Here is a 15626-nt window from a genome sequence, read left to right on the forward strand (position 1 = left end):
AAGTTGCTAAAATATTAACACGGACTTTCTTTCAAAAATGTTATTTTTGTTGCAATGTTTGATTTGGTGTTATCTCCATCCGGTTTCGCGTGAACGCTGCTTTGATTCCTAATGATATTTTCTCTTAAACTGGAGAATGATCGAGAGGTGAATACTCATCCATTGAGTGTCCACCCGTTGTAGTTGTGTATCGTTATTGTTGTTGATTAATGAAGCTTTAGCAGATTTTCCTTGTCAAGGTAGTTCATAATGCTACTCAGAGCTTCTCTACATCGGATCTCACGGACGCCCAATTCACTCAGTTCAATTGTTTCCAATTATTCATAATAATAACGTAAGTTCTGAATGAAAGTTTGCAAAGTACCCTCAAACCGGTTGACACTATTTCTTCTATTTGTTTCAGACGCACCTTGACGACATGCACCAACCCAGAAAATTCAGCACAAGAACTGAGAAGGGTTGGAGACTACCAACAGAAACTGTGCGAAAGATATTTTGTAAGAAACGTCTCAATAAATCAGCTTACAAGTTAAAGTCCTTCACACAGTTCATTTAGCTGCAAATAATTTTAAAATGGTCGTAAGTAGTGGCCTCTGAAACCACCATAGATTTACAGGCCATTCGTCGCATGGTCAAAAGCAACTGCACACATTTTCTCAACGTATTTTTTTGAGAATAGTGAACAATCGTATTAAAGTTTCAACTTTTAACCTTTCGTATTTGCAAAACTACAAACGTTGACATAAGTATGATTAAGAACTTTCTTTTCGTAGTGAAACACACCTTGTAGCTATTGTACAAATTACAAATCCAGTAGACATGTTTTAATTAAAATATTTTTAGCAAACTTGTCGTAAACGCTATTTAATTTATATTTTTGGCCCTGTAGAAATAGATAACTTTTCTAAAAGCTTGTTAATTGAGTTTCCGTTTCTGAAGGGCAAAACAGTCCGATACTCAATATTTTCCACTTTTCAAATTGGAAATTTTTAAATATTTCGGTCAAGATTAGAATTCCAATTTATTCAAAAAATATTAGTATTAACTTTGGATGACACAATTGCTCCCGTAAGAAAGTTTAATTGTAAACAAAATCAACTTTCACACAAAAATTGGACGGAAAACATGTGAAAGGTGGTTTTTAATTACCGCAACTCATTCGATCCTACTCCCCTATATACAACAGGCATACACAAATATTCCTTTTACAAAATGACAAATAAATTTTCTGCTTTGAGAGTGATCATATAGTAAGCTCGTTTTGAATTTGACGATAATTAAACCAACAGGGACAAACAGATATAAAACAGAAGCAAAATACTGTTGAGCGTATGTTTATGCGGACATTTGACAAGATATATTCATTTGATATTCACTACTGAATTAATTACTAACTCAACTATGAATAGTTTAATAAAGCCTTTTCGGATTTAATTTGTGATTTTGCAGCTTTTCGGCTTAACAGTTGATTTTGCCTGTTTACGATCGCCGAATTTGATGGGATTGGACTTTGATTTAGTAACGATTGGAACGTCGGACGTATGTTTGCAATTTAAATGTCTGATACCAGTAGAATTTATACAAACTGAGAGTCATTTAGGTTGTTGAATTGATACACATGCCGCCTGTAATGTTTCGTTAGATATTTTAATTGAAGCCAAACAACAAGTGGCATCCAAAGCAAAAACATTAATTCCATATTTTTTGTCACCCTGCCCGAAAAACGAATGTTTGCCTGATGCAGAATATATTATTATTATTATTATATTATATATTGTTTATATGTACGAACAAACAAAAGCAATAAAATAAATACAAGATGTTTCCTACAAAATTTATTCATTCTAGGCGAGTCAATGGGGTTCCAGATATCATAAAAGCTAAACAATAATAAAACTGATATCAACCATCGTAAGAAACTTTTCTTTAAATGTTCTAGCAAAGCTATGATGAATTTTATTAAACATTTTTTTTCCATAAAGTCTCACTTTACTTTTACCACACTTTGCAAATATGTTTAATATAGGGAATGAGACCATCTAAATATCTCCAAAACCGCTTAAGACCGGATTTTTTCGTATGCGTACTGTTCGAAATTATGGATTTAGTCTCAGCTTTAATACTATTGCCTTAGTTTGGCGCTTTCAGGTGGTCAAGTTCAAAATAATACCTGAACAAAATCTGCTTTTACTTTAAAGTGCGTTTTTATAAGATTGTGAAGCGATTTCTAGCCGATTATGATAATCATGTGTTTAAGCAATATCCGGATTGCTTATTGGTGAGCACCCCGATAATTTTCAGTAAAAAAAGCAATCCTTGAGAAATGTAAAAGCTATGTTCATAACAATATTTTCTTTGCGCTGGAAGAAAAAAGCAGAAGGTAAAAAAATCTATAATTGATAAAGCAGATAATCAGCACTCGGAAAATGAACAAATATCTTTAGTAATGACTCACGCGCTATAGAATTGGCTCTTCGGGAATAGAGTATCACTTAAGTAGCTCGCTGTAAAGTCGCGATTGGAAACAGAGAAGGTCAAGAAATCATCAGAGAAATATGCAAACAAAAATAGGACCATGCGGCTTCCCACAGATAAAATATAAAAGCGAGAGGAACATACAGTACAAAACGTATACCGTAATTTATGAAAGAAGACGAAATTAGAATGAGGTCAGTCCGAAGACATCATTAAACTGCATAAGATGCATTTTACGCTTCCGACGTCTCCAACTGAAAACAGGAATCAATGTTCACTTTCTATAGAGGGCTGCAATACACCATCGACCAAATTAATAACAATAAGAGTATCAAAAGAGATAGACTTTCAAGGTCATTTCTTGGAACTAATGGATTTTTCGAGTTTTTAGGCCATCGATGGGTAGAATTTCTTCCTGACGTTTCGCAAGCACGAGTGGCTTGCATCTTCAGAAGTGGTTGGCTTGAACGCTTACATTGTTCCGATGCGACCCCCCGGGGGCAGTCCGTATTTATGTACTCCGAGTAAACTTTTACTCCAAGTAAACTAGCAGCAACAGACAGTGAACTTCTAAACCTCTTCTACAAACTGGGAAACGGTTTGCATTACGCTGACTGGAGTAAGGTCGACACCATCTGCCACAACAGCATGCAAGGAGAATTGGACAGAGCCACGAAGAGACAAAAGAAGAGGAACCAAATCTAGAGGAACAACCCAAACGACATCAGGCCTGAACCCAGCACGAACTGTGAACCTGAGCAGTCATTCTCTGTTTACATAGGTAACCTTGGACGAATCTATAGAATTAGTTGCGGAGCTATTTGAAGAGAGTACAACAAATCTGTGCAAGGTTTGTCTAAAGGGCAGCTACTTCCTGTGGAATGCAGATTACTTCGAACAAAATGAAGGAGTAGCCATGGGAAGTCCACTCAGCCCGGTGGTGGCGAATCTATTCATGCAGAAATTTGAGGAAACAGAGTTGAGCACAGCATCACTTAAACCAACGATCTGGTACCGATATGTCGATGACACGTTCGTGCTATGGAGGCATGGACGCGAAAACCTGGACATCTTCCTCGACCATCTAAACAAACAGCACCTAGACATCCAATTCACCATGGAAGTTGAACAATACCACCAACTGGCCTTCCTGAATGTTTTGGTGTCTAAGGAGGGGAATCCTTTGGACCACAAGGTATATTAAAAAGCCACCCACACGGACAGATATCTTCACAAGCTATCTAACCACCATCCGAGTCAGAAGCAGGAAATCATTTAGATTTTTACGAATAGAGCCAGAAAAATATGTGGACCACAACATCTAACCACAGCAACGGATATTCCCAGTTGGACATCAAAAAAGCTGTAGGAGTGGGCCGTGCTGAAAAAGTGAATCCACTCTGAAAGCTTTCCTGTCCTTTGCTCCCAGGGTTATGGACAGAATTGGGAGGCTCCTGAGGAAACACACCATAAGAACAATCCACAAGCCCACAACAAAGATCCGAGAAAGTCTAGAGTCAGTTAAAGACAGAAGACCCCCCCTCGTAACTGCAGGATTCCATGCTCCTGTGGAAGCGTCTACATAGGAATTAGTAAGAGATTCCTTGCGACAAGAATAGAAGAACATCGACGGAATTGTAAACTGGGACATGTGGAAAAGACGGCAGTAGTGGAACGTGCCTTCAGCGATGGAACACACAACATCTATTTCGGAGAGGCACATCTCCTGGTCACAACAGGCCCCCGACTAATACGAGAAGCCATTGAAATGTACAAACACGAGGACAATTTCAACAGAAAAGAAGAGACAATGGCGCTAAACAGGATATGGTTTCCAGCACTCATCAACGTAAAAACAGCATGAAAAAGCCACAGCTGAGGACAGGAGATAGAATCCTCTACACCGGAGGATCGCAACAGCCAACAGAATGCGCAAGCTCCGATGACACAGGCCACGTCATCACAAACCACGTCATCGCAACCGGTGCATAAATACGGACTGCGTCCGAGGAATCGCATCGGAACAGTGTAAGCGTTCAAGCAAACCACTTCTGAACATGCAAGCCGCTCGTGCTTGCGAAACGTCAGGAAGAAATTCTACCGAACGACGGCCTAAAAACCAGCAAAACCCATTAGTTTCAACACTAAGAGGATACCTACTGCAATTTAGAGATGTCAACGTTATAGTCGGTTTAGAAGAAACTGAAAAAGTCAGACAGAGGGTCAACAATTTCGGGAGCACCACCTAAATGAAATCGCATACCTTCGAATAGATATATGTACAAAGAGAACCTATTTCGCTCAAAAAGAATGCCTTTTTATGAAACGAAAGGTTAGAAGTCAATTACTGATTCAAAACCTTGGAACAGAACTAGCCCGTCCAATGAGATAGTTTACATAAAAGTATTCGACCCCGCCAAAGCCGGGGCAGACCAGAACCTGATTTTTAATAATATCATGCGACTTCTAAAATGTGCTGTTCTTCAAAAAGCTGCTAAAACTGCTATAGCCTACATACTAAATGGAAAATCTAACATAAAAAAATAATATACCGAGTGACCTAATTAACCACAACAAACAAAGAAGTCAATTTGACATAGGTAGATGTTCATTGTATGTTTACAAAAGATATTATTTACTTAGTTATAATTCGTTAACTTCCCATTCAACCGATGTTACTGGTAAGTCGGAAATCTATAAAAAAAAAACCTGTATGATAACTGAGACACTGTTTCTATTCCTTCCAGCTGTTCCATTCTGTGTACGTTATGTCGCAAAAACACTTTCCAGTAGGTAGAAACATTTTAGTGGGTTTTCCATTTGCGCACGTCATAAAAATAATTTTTCCATGATTTATCAAAATGAATTGGTCGCAAATTGCAAAGGTGGAAACGGAGTTGCGGTTTGCCGTGTCACGAAGCCGTGCTTCTGCCAGAAAATCTACAATGCGAGGACGGCTGCAGGATAATGATTTCTACCCGTTCCAGACAATTAACGAGGGTTAAAAGGGGATTCAATTGTACCGACTTAACAGGTGCGGGTGGACTGACCAGGCGAAATTAAACATGTCGACGGAATCATTATTAAATTACGTCCCTGATTTCGTACATTAATATACTTTGAGTAGGGCCAGGGGTCTTGAAATTGGGTAGTTAGGATTTATGGTTCAAATCAGATTTGACCAAATACCTCTTCTTAATTAGAATTGTTCCAAACCTGATTTTAAGACAAAGCACACCTATTAATTTTATGCCAATTCAATAATTGGATATCACTATTAAAATTTCATTTTCTCGAAATAACTTCGAATGACGAGTTTATATAAATGCACTTTCTGTTTATTGAGACGTGAAGAGTGAAATTTGAAGGGCGTGTACTTTCTTGGTGACAGCACAAACAATTGGGTGCAACATGTGTAATTTTTACAAAATAATTCTAGGCTGGTTATTGAATACAGAGCCTCTTTGCTAAGAGTTTCTTTTTCCAACCGTCGGTATAAGGCTGTAAACGTGCTATAAAAAAGAAAAATTTCCCAGCTATTCGTTCGATTTCTAAAATTATACACTTTTTGGCTTTCACAGTATTATAGTAACTTTCTAAATGAACTATTACACTATGGCGACTTTCTAAATTATAAAATTTTCCACCAGGCCATTTATATATTATAAAATATGTAATTTTCCTTGCACCAAAGCTATGTCGCAAACACCGCTTGACAATAAAACTCCACTACTTAATTGTGTCAATAGAGTTAAACATTCTATTTTACTCCATGACATAATGTAAAATGTAAATATTTATATTTGGTAATACGTTATATAAGTACATCGAGTGCAAGCTGGAGTATCTATAGATGACATATAAAGAGCTTTTTATTACTTGCAAAACTTGGATGTTTTATTGATATAATTATTACATATTACATATGTAGAACATATGTATATCATTTTTAAATATACCTCTTAATGTAGAAAATGAAACTAGGTTCGATTGACCCAACCATTTCCACACAAACAGCCCATACGTACTAAAATGTAACGTTGTATAATATGCTGTTGTCCAATAAATGTTCTAAATTTTTTAGAACATTTGGAGACTAAGCATTGTGATATGTGGGATGATATTCCATTAATTTTTAGAGAACGACCTCGGCTGCCCGGCTCATTTTGGATGAAACGACACGAATTTTCCAGGAAAATGGATCGCTCGGGCGTAGTGGTTGTGTGGCCTCCACGTTTACCAGATCTCACGCCCTCAGATGTTTTCAGGTGGGCTTCAGCAAAGATAGGTTTTAAGCCATTCCAATAGCACCCATCACTTCAAATTTCATATCGAACGTTAAAGTCTTGTTACTATAAACTGACTCACCCTGCATAACATGAGGCCATTCTGTCCTGTATTCTGTATGTACAATCATAGAAAAACGTATGCATTTACAAAAGTATTACGGAACAAGAGGTAATGAATGTAATGTGTGCAGTGTGTCCGGATTAAGAACTTACAACCTTTATAATATCTCATATTTTGATTAATTTCCATGAATATTTTTTGGGATTTATTTAGTCAAAATTTGCATTCGTCTTGTGAGTGCCTTTAATATTTATCTGTAGTCAGGACTAACCACAAACATTTTTAATTTGTCAAGTGTTTACCGATTTTCGCTTAGAATGGCCTAAAAACCATTTCTGCAGATTTTCATTCATTGCGATAACAGATGTGCAGAAAAATCAATATAATATTGGTAAAATATTAAATAGAAAATGTTGCTGTTTCGTCGATTAGTTGAAAATTTTGAAAATTTATTTGTAAAAACTGTTTTGTTTCATTTCAATACGGATGTAAATGGGCAAAATTACTATTATTCATTTAATAAGCATTACTAATTAATATTTTAGTAAGAATAGTATGGTAAGTCGTAACGTAACCTATCGCATGCTTTTGGCGATGGCGAATAAAGTAATTAAGTCAGTGTTTTTATGAGAATATTTTAAACTATTTTTGTTTAAAAACCCATTTATTTGTTTGAAGAAATTTTATTGGCAACAGAAAATTTATTTTCCTCAATTTTATTGGCAACAGGTTCAGCAGAACAGTGAAAATCGGACAGATAGTTGAATACATATTTTGAATATCTAACTAAGAAAAAATAAATCATTGAAATTGATTAAAAAATATATATTTACTAAGGTGGTAAGTTCTTAACCCGGATACACTGTATACTTAATCATACTAATCTATATGATATTTTTTATAGATGAAACTACAAATCATTAAACACAGTTCACCACTAGGCCTCTGAATGGCATATGAATAATAAGCACTGCGGAAATTAAAGTTTCACAGTAATTTCTATAAAACCCATGTTTATAAAGTAACAAACTGATGATAATTCTTTATGAAATGTACTGATAGTGAACATATTCCGTTTCTCTTTTGCGTCATGAATATCTATGTGGTAGCCGTTCATTATTCCACCTATTTAATTAAGCAAAGCGGCAAAAGCGAAATATCTCCAGAAGCTTTTAGTTTAAATCAATACAAGATGTCCTACCGCTATCTTCCAGGCATATATCTTAGCAGGACACTGCTAGTTACCCGAATGTCCTCATGGACAAGATTTATGCTTGCTAAAGAAAACAAACAAAACAGGTATAAATAAGAAGTACGTACCCCAAGGGAGACATGGAGAATCGTTGGAACCGGTAAAATAGATAAGTGCAAAAATGGATTTTATTTCTGGAAGGTCATAATCTTTGAATCGAAATAGACAGGCTCGATTTTATGATAATAAACAATTGACATCCTTAAGAAAAACATTACATTCCTAATGCTTCTTGAACCAGTTATCGCGACTGAAAAATAGTTTGAATCGACTTGCACAATTTTGCTATTTCATAATATTGCTTTTCGTGAAGTCAATCGGTATGCATATGCAGTAGCTTTGAATTATTACAGGATAATATGAATACTTTATCATATATGATTTACTTAGCCGCATTTATCAAGTAATTTTTGGAGCACGAAAATGGATTGTGTCCGGTAACCGTTCCTTGCAATGCAAAAATTCATCAAAATAGTCGATAGTACCTTACATATTTTCACTATTCTATTGAAATGCGCCCAAACAATGTGATATCAATATATTATAATAAATATTCAAAACCTAACCAAACGCACTCCAGCAAAAATGTATTATTTGGGTATATTTTTTGACGGGGTTAAAAAATAGTCATGTCTGACTTTCTGACAAGAAAGGATTTGGGTTAAGCATCTACCTATATATCACTATGAACATCAGTTCATTGCAAGATTTTAAGCAGAACACCCCTGAAGTGCTGATTACTCGTGATTGCGAAACGCTAGCAAAACACTCTATTTTACAGCGGATTAAAAGTCCGAAAAACTCTACCATCGCAAACAATAAAAACCCAATTTTTTTGAGGAAATTCTCCGCATTGATCGGACCGCAACACAACATAACCTATTTAATAACAAAAAATATCTATTGTTTGAAGTAGAAGGAATGATAAAATACATCCCTATCTTGTCATTTGCAATGTTTTTAACTATTTTTGTTTAATTTAAAGATTAGATTTGGGTAATAACCTTTATTAGTCCTGAGACAAACCATCTCGCTTATGTGTCAGTTCTGAAGGTACTTCTCTCACGATAACCCGAATTCTTTGAAATAGTATACAAAATTAACTTTGTTCTTCTTTGTTGCCAATTGTGAGTGCAAAGTTCATTAGCATTTAACTAAAATATTTTGGTATGAAATGACGGCGAACCCGCAAATGTTACTATATTTTTGGAACAGTGACCCACATAGGAAAACGACAATATTTTTACATAGCAGATTTACGGTTACACATTTTTTTTTAAATTGGTTACTTTTCGTAAAACTGTTTATTCAGTTATTTATGCAGGCTGATACTGATTGTTCAGACTAGAAAAAACTTTTTAGAAGCGTCAAATTGTTACTGAAGGAAACTTAGCATTAGGTACTCGTTTCTTATTTTCTCTTTCTTTTCTTGGCTGTACTAACCAGGGCTGGACAAATTTGGCCTCTTGTAGTCTTGAATAGGCATAGTCAATAAATTAATACACATTTTCATAATGTTTTATACTGTACGCCATGTTATGTTCTAAAAACAGCTTATTAGATTTGGCATGATTTATTCATCGTGCATCATATATTCCTTATATATCTGGAATCTACAATTTGACTGCACTCATTTTAAAACGCAGTAAAGGTTCTATGAATATTCAAACAAAACACGTAGAATTTAGCTCAAATTTGCCTACTAAAACTGCGAGTAAATATTTTAAATGTATAAAATTCAGATCATTTAAAGGGCGTTAAATGGTCCGTATGATCTCCTAACAGTCTTAAAATCCACAACTAAAAACGATTAAGTAAAACGAAAACAGTCAGATATACACTGCTTGCCGGGCTTATTTACATAGTATAATCCAGCAAGATAATGATACTGCTTCTTAAGAAGCAGCGGCCAAAAACCGTCATTTGTGGATTATTGCTACAGTTCAGTTTTACGAAAATATGTGTTTTCCGATACATCTTTAATTGTCTTCCCAGTTCGATTTTTGGTTATTCATTGTATTTCCATTGATTCTAAGCAGAATATTTGATGATGGAACTCGTAATTCTAACTCTCGCTTAACTACTGAATAATGGGAATGCATGCCTATAATTTGTACATTTTATGAGATTGACTCACTATTAGAGCGCGATATTATTCTCTTTGCTCACGCGTAAATCCACAATTACGAGTAGACACATTTCAGTAAATTTAAATGTCTTTGCTCCGTCTCTCAATTCGGCAGATACACTTAACAATTTAGAAAAATCCTAAAAAAACCTGATTTCAAAGATATTTAGGTGATTGACCTTTGGGGTATTATAGTTTTCTCAAAAATGTGTTAGTCCACTGACAACTTGGTTCATGATTTCTTACTGCTTTCAATCACATCCATTTCGTGCATGTGAAATTTTCAACGGCATTTAAGTATGCTGTTTAGAAACGGTATTATTTCTGATGAACAGCACTGAAATACTATTTACAGTGCTTAGCACATAGCATGTGACTATAGTTCCTTTTATTCTATCATATGTCGAAAGTATCTAGAATATGAAGATATATGAGAAATAGGAAATAAATTTAGATGATTCTCATATTGTGTGGCACAATATGAAAAAAACTGTAATTGCTTACGGTTTTTTCAATACCTTATGAATATTTTTGAATTTACAGTGGGCCAACGAAAAGGTCTCACCCCTATTTATGATTCTCCTGATGGATCTACAAAAAAATGCTTGAACACGTCAATTTTGATTTTTAAGGGGACATCTTGCTAACTATCACTGCATTATACAAGGTGTTTTATAAACAAGATGTTACGTCACACTTTTGATTTTCAAATGTAAACCTACTAGTTTTATGTCATTTTTCGATCCTGCCAGAAGTTTGGAGTAAATTTGGTATAGCATATTCTATACCCATCTTCAACCGTTTCAATTGTATTTGCGTTTGTTGTTGAATGATTGAGATATTGGCCGTTCGAAAGTATCGCAGTTTGCTGCTTCTATGGGACCTCTGACAGACTAGCAAAAAGAACGAGTCACCGTCAAGTGTCAGTGTGGGCTTAACCTGTTTTTCAACTTAATGTGCACATCTTCCATTACAATGAAATTTTCTATTTGCCAAAGGGTAGAAATAAGAAACATTTAGTTTGGAAATGTTGCAAAAGTTCTGTCAGTGCAACCGCCCGTTTATTTAATCAGTTATATCCAGACGGAACTATTAACGATAAGTATGTGGAAAGATTAATCAAGAACCTTGAAGGATTTGGACCTGTGATCATCCGGTTTTCGGATACGTAGCACTTAACAATAGCCAAAGTACTCGCCAACTAGCTACATCTTCCGAAGTTTCTTGCACGTCAATACGAAGAAAATTAAAAATATTGTCATAAATTTCATCCTTACAAAATAAAACTTGTACATGAACTCAATGAATATGATTATTATAGAAGATTGGAGTTCTGCTAACAAATGAGTCAACGATTGCTCAACAATAGACATTTGCTGTTTAATATTCGCTTCTCAGATGAATGCAAACTGTTTTTACACGGCGTTGATAATAGACATAATTGTCGTTATTGGAGTGACTCAAACCCTCATTTATTTAGAGAAGTCGATTTCCAACATGCCCTCAAGTTAAACTTTTGGACAGATATATTATGAAATCATATTGTAGAATCTCTTTTTAATCTTGGAGACTTGACGGACTAGTTATACCTGGGGATGCTGAAAAATAGAGTAGATCCAATACTTAACGAAATAATAGAAAACGACGGTTACCATAACGCCAAACATCTTCGCTTTTAAGAAGATTGCGCACTACCCAATTATGTAGCTCCTGTAAGTCAATTTTTGGATCACAACTTTTCTGTCGGTGGATTGGTAGGTGAGGTCCAATTGGATGGCCACCGAGGTCCCCGGACCTAAATCCTTTGGACCGTTTTATTTGATGGTATTGAAAAAGCAAAATTTATGATTACAGATGAGCGCAGACAAATTTCTTCATATAACTTGTTAAATGGCAGCAAAAGAATTGAGCAAAATCTTTGTTACTATATGGAGGTAAACTGACCCCATTTTCAACATTTATCACCACATTGAAGTCCATATGTTTGCCTTTTAAATAATGTGTTTGCTTAATACTTCATTTATTTAATTTAAAGGAACTTATTGAATGTTGCAAATTTCGAATTTTAAATTAGGTTCCTAAACGAGTTAAAGTTTAAAGTTTCTTAAGTTTAAAAAAAAACGTTTAAGCCCACACTGACACTTGACAGCGACTCGGACTGACACTTGACGGATGTTTTGACTCAACTGCCAGAGGCATCCATAGAAACGGCAATGTGCGATACTTCCGAACGGCTCAATATCTCGATCATTCAACAACAGACGCAAATAAAACTGAACCGGTTGAAAATTGGCATAGAACATGTTATACCAAATTTACTACAAACTTCTGGCAGGATCGAAAAATGACATAAAACTAGTTGGTTTCCATTTGAAAATTAAAAGTGTGACGTAGTATCTTGTTTATGAAACATCCTGTATAATGCAGTGATGGTCGGCAAGACGTCCCCTTAATAATCAAAGTTGATGTGTTTGAGCGTTTTTTTTCTAAATCTACCAGGAGAGTCATAAATAGGGGTGCGAGCTTTTCGTCGGCCCACACTGTATGTATCTATGGTTTTAATTTATTTTGGTCACAAAGTAACATTTATTCCCTTCAAAGTATGAAACAGATATTTTATGACTTGTTAGTAATAACAGATTTTCTGCGTACTCTTTTGATTATTATTTTATTATTAACAAGACATGCACAAACAAAATAGTTGTGTTCTACCTCTAATTGTGAATATTTCGTTATTAATTGAACTGTTGTTGCTAAAATTGCCTTTCTCCTAGAATAATAGTTGTCAGTGAGATTCAACAATAAAACGTTGTGAATGAGCTTTCATATTTACAAACATAGTTTTATTCGTGAAATATTACAATAACTAATATATCCCCATTATCAGCTCATGTTGGTTTTAATCAATATGATTTCTCAAATTGTCCTACATTAAAGCTTGCAGGCATACTTAATTTTAAAGAATTCCGATTGCTTTCAGCAGCATTTATTAACAAAATCTACTGGTCCACTCGTAGTATTGGATAGGATTGGAGTGAATAATATGAACAGATGAATATAATTTCTGCATATATTCGTTATATCTAGTTTCAATCAAGTGCTTCATTGTTAAGCACTGTCACATAAATAACGTTAATTGCCGTTCGAGGTTTTGTCTCCAACTGAACCACCATTTTTCTCAAACGGCCCTGGATAAAAGCAAAGCCAATTTGAATCTCTCCGCAAAAGATAATCAGGCACATTTGCATCTGAAATACCTCAAACTGAGTGAATCCTGGATCTCATTTACTTAAAGAGAGCGCACCAAGAAAATAAGCAAGTGAGTTACAAGAACAGAAAGGTTAGATAGAATGTATACATTTATAAATATGGATAACTAGTGTGCTTTACATTAAACCTAAAATAAGAACTCAGATTAAGATGTTAAGAAAATGCAATATTAAGATTTTAATTTAAATTAAAGGTACCAGTTTCTTCAGTTTTTGTTGCGTGAAGTGTGTGTACCTATGGTCTTCTTACAGTCCCTTGCACGAAACTAGTTTAATTCTAGTTCAAGTTGACCTGGACTTTAAGACATGTTTAAATATCTGTTTGAGTTCTAAGAAATTCGTTCAACGTTGGCGGATTTGTTCGTTTAGGAATTATCCCTGTTTTCAAAATATTGATTAACGAAACAACTGTATGCGTTTTCTGGCCAAAGAAAAACGCAGGGTAATTTCCAAGTTCTTAAGCCTTCATATTTGCACGATTTGAAACCTTTAAGAGCATTTGCAGAGTTTCGTTTCCTTTCGTGTAGGAAATATGTTTGTTTTCAATAGATTGATTCACGAAACAAATGTGCGCTTTCTGATCAATGGGAAACGCTAGGGTCCAATGGAACCTACGCTTAAGCGACCATTGGAGAACCACAAGTATAATTTAAGCCTGAGCTCAAAGCAAGTAGCCTGAGTTCAACTAATGACTCCTAAGTTCACAATCGGCCTTGAGTCAACTTCCAATCATTCTTTATTCAGCACGTGCTTATCTAGTTGTCCTTTCATATGTATTAAATGCTTATTATGCATGGCAACATCCAGTTGACCATTTAATCTTTACTATCGTTAATGGTTGTTTTAATGACGATAATTAACACCTTCAGTCTGATAGTGATGATTGCATTTTTAATTTACACTAGTTCCCCTTGGTTCGATTGGCGAACATCTCTGAGGAAATATACCATAGGAAATATTTCGACTAACAATACGAATTATAAGCCTTCGATGACAATGAATAAAGCGTTGGGTTTAAATAAGACAGTCCAATTATAACCAAAGATTGAAACGAGAACAGCATCTCTCTATGAAATAAAATTTATGCATCCCCGGTGAACCAACATCTCAAAGACAATGACAATTTTTTTGCACTCGAACTGCTAATGTTCCCATCAAACCTATTAAAGCCCCTCCGTAACGAGTCCTGAGTGCGTTATTATGAATAAAACTGTTAAAGTTCATTCGCATTATGAAGTGGCGACAGAATCGAGTAGTTAACGGAATCGTTTTGAAATGAACTGAGGGGCAATCAGTGGTTTGCATAATGCTTAGTTACGTTTTATTTTATGTCGATACTGTGAACATGGCCGCAGTAAAATATTCGTGAATAAATATGCTGCTTTGTCGCAAAATTTTAAAATAAAGCACCAAGTCTGTTTTAAATGTCCAGTTTATTAATGGGTGAAATTTACATGCATATAAATCCCAGCTGGGAAAGTAACACTAAAGGAAGCGCTACCAGATAAACAAGCATAAGATATAAAATGCACTTACTCAGAAAGTCCGAAGATTATGTAGAAAACCTAATTGAAATATTTTGATCAAACCTGAATCGTTAAAATTGTACTTATTCTGAAGCCTTCTAGGTGTGCTAAATGAATGAGTGAATTTATTTCAATCGATGCTGCGCGATGTTCCATAAAACTTAAACCATATTCTATACAAGGATATTCGAGTTTAATCTTGCTAACTTCAGAAATCGTCGGAATTATAAATATTATTTTTTTCTTCCTTAAATCGCAACGTTTCGAAGATAGAAGACGTTGAAATAAAATTTGTTTTCTTTTTTTTCCTCTATAACTTTTCCAAGCATTTTACAACCAAACAATACTTCTAATGGCCTTCGATATACAGGGTAGTTTTTAGTGCGATAGAGTCCATTATTTCCGATGCTGTCAAACTTTCGAAAAATAGTTTAATATAAAAGTTCTTAACGCACAAAGTGCGCACCTTTCAAAAATATCTTGTATGATACAGTATCTTATATGATATATTTTAAATAGAACTACCCATTTTTCATTAGCTTATGGAATGCAGCTTGAAACGCTGCACATGTAATTTTTTTTTTCTTACTTGCGACGTTGGCAGATTATCGCCATTTTAGTAAAAT

At 35.1% G+C, this 15626-nt stretch overlaps 1 protein-coding gene and 1 long non-coding RNA gene across 3 annotated transcripts in view; one reads left to right on the plus strand and one right to left on the minus strand.

The window, feature by feature from the left end:
• Positions 1-870, plus strand: part of LOC125502588 — a 78283-nt gene extending 77413 nt beyond the window's left edge. Inside the window, exons 3-4 of one of the 2 annotated variants that reach the window (XR_007280360.1) lie at positions 240-334; positions 404-870. This is a non-coding gene — a long non-coding RNA (uncharacterized LOC125502588). The remainder of the gene's footprint in view (positions 1-239; positions 335-403) is intronic. The other variant, XR_007280358.1, reaches the window with a different exon arrangement.
• LOC109532999 (zinc finger protein 1) overlaps positions 1-15626 on the minus strand; it is a 416629-nt gene that overhangs the window by 139282 nt on the left and 261721 nt on the right. The gene's annotated exons all lie outside the window — the stretch shown is intronic.

The sequence above is a fragment of the Dendroctonus ponderosae genome, unplaced genomic scaffold (genome assembly GCF_020466585.1).
Source record: "Dendroctonus ponderosae isolate FM_Combo_2020 unplaced genomic scaffold, Dpon_F_20191213v2 Dpon_F_20191213_1, whole genome shotgun sequence".
Taxonomy (NCBI): Eukaryota; Metazoa; Arthropoda; class Insecta; order Coleoptera; family Curculionidae; genus Dendroctonus; species Dendroctonus ponderosae.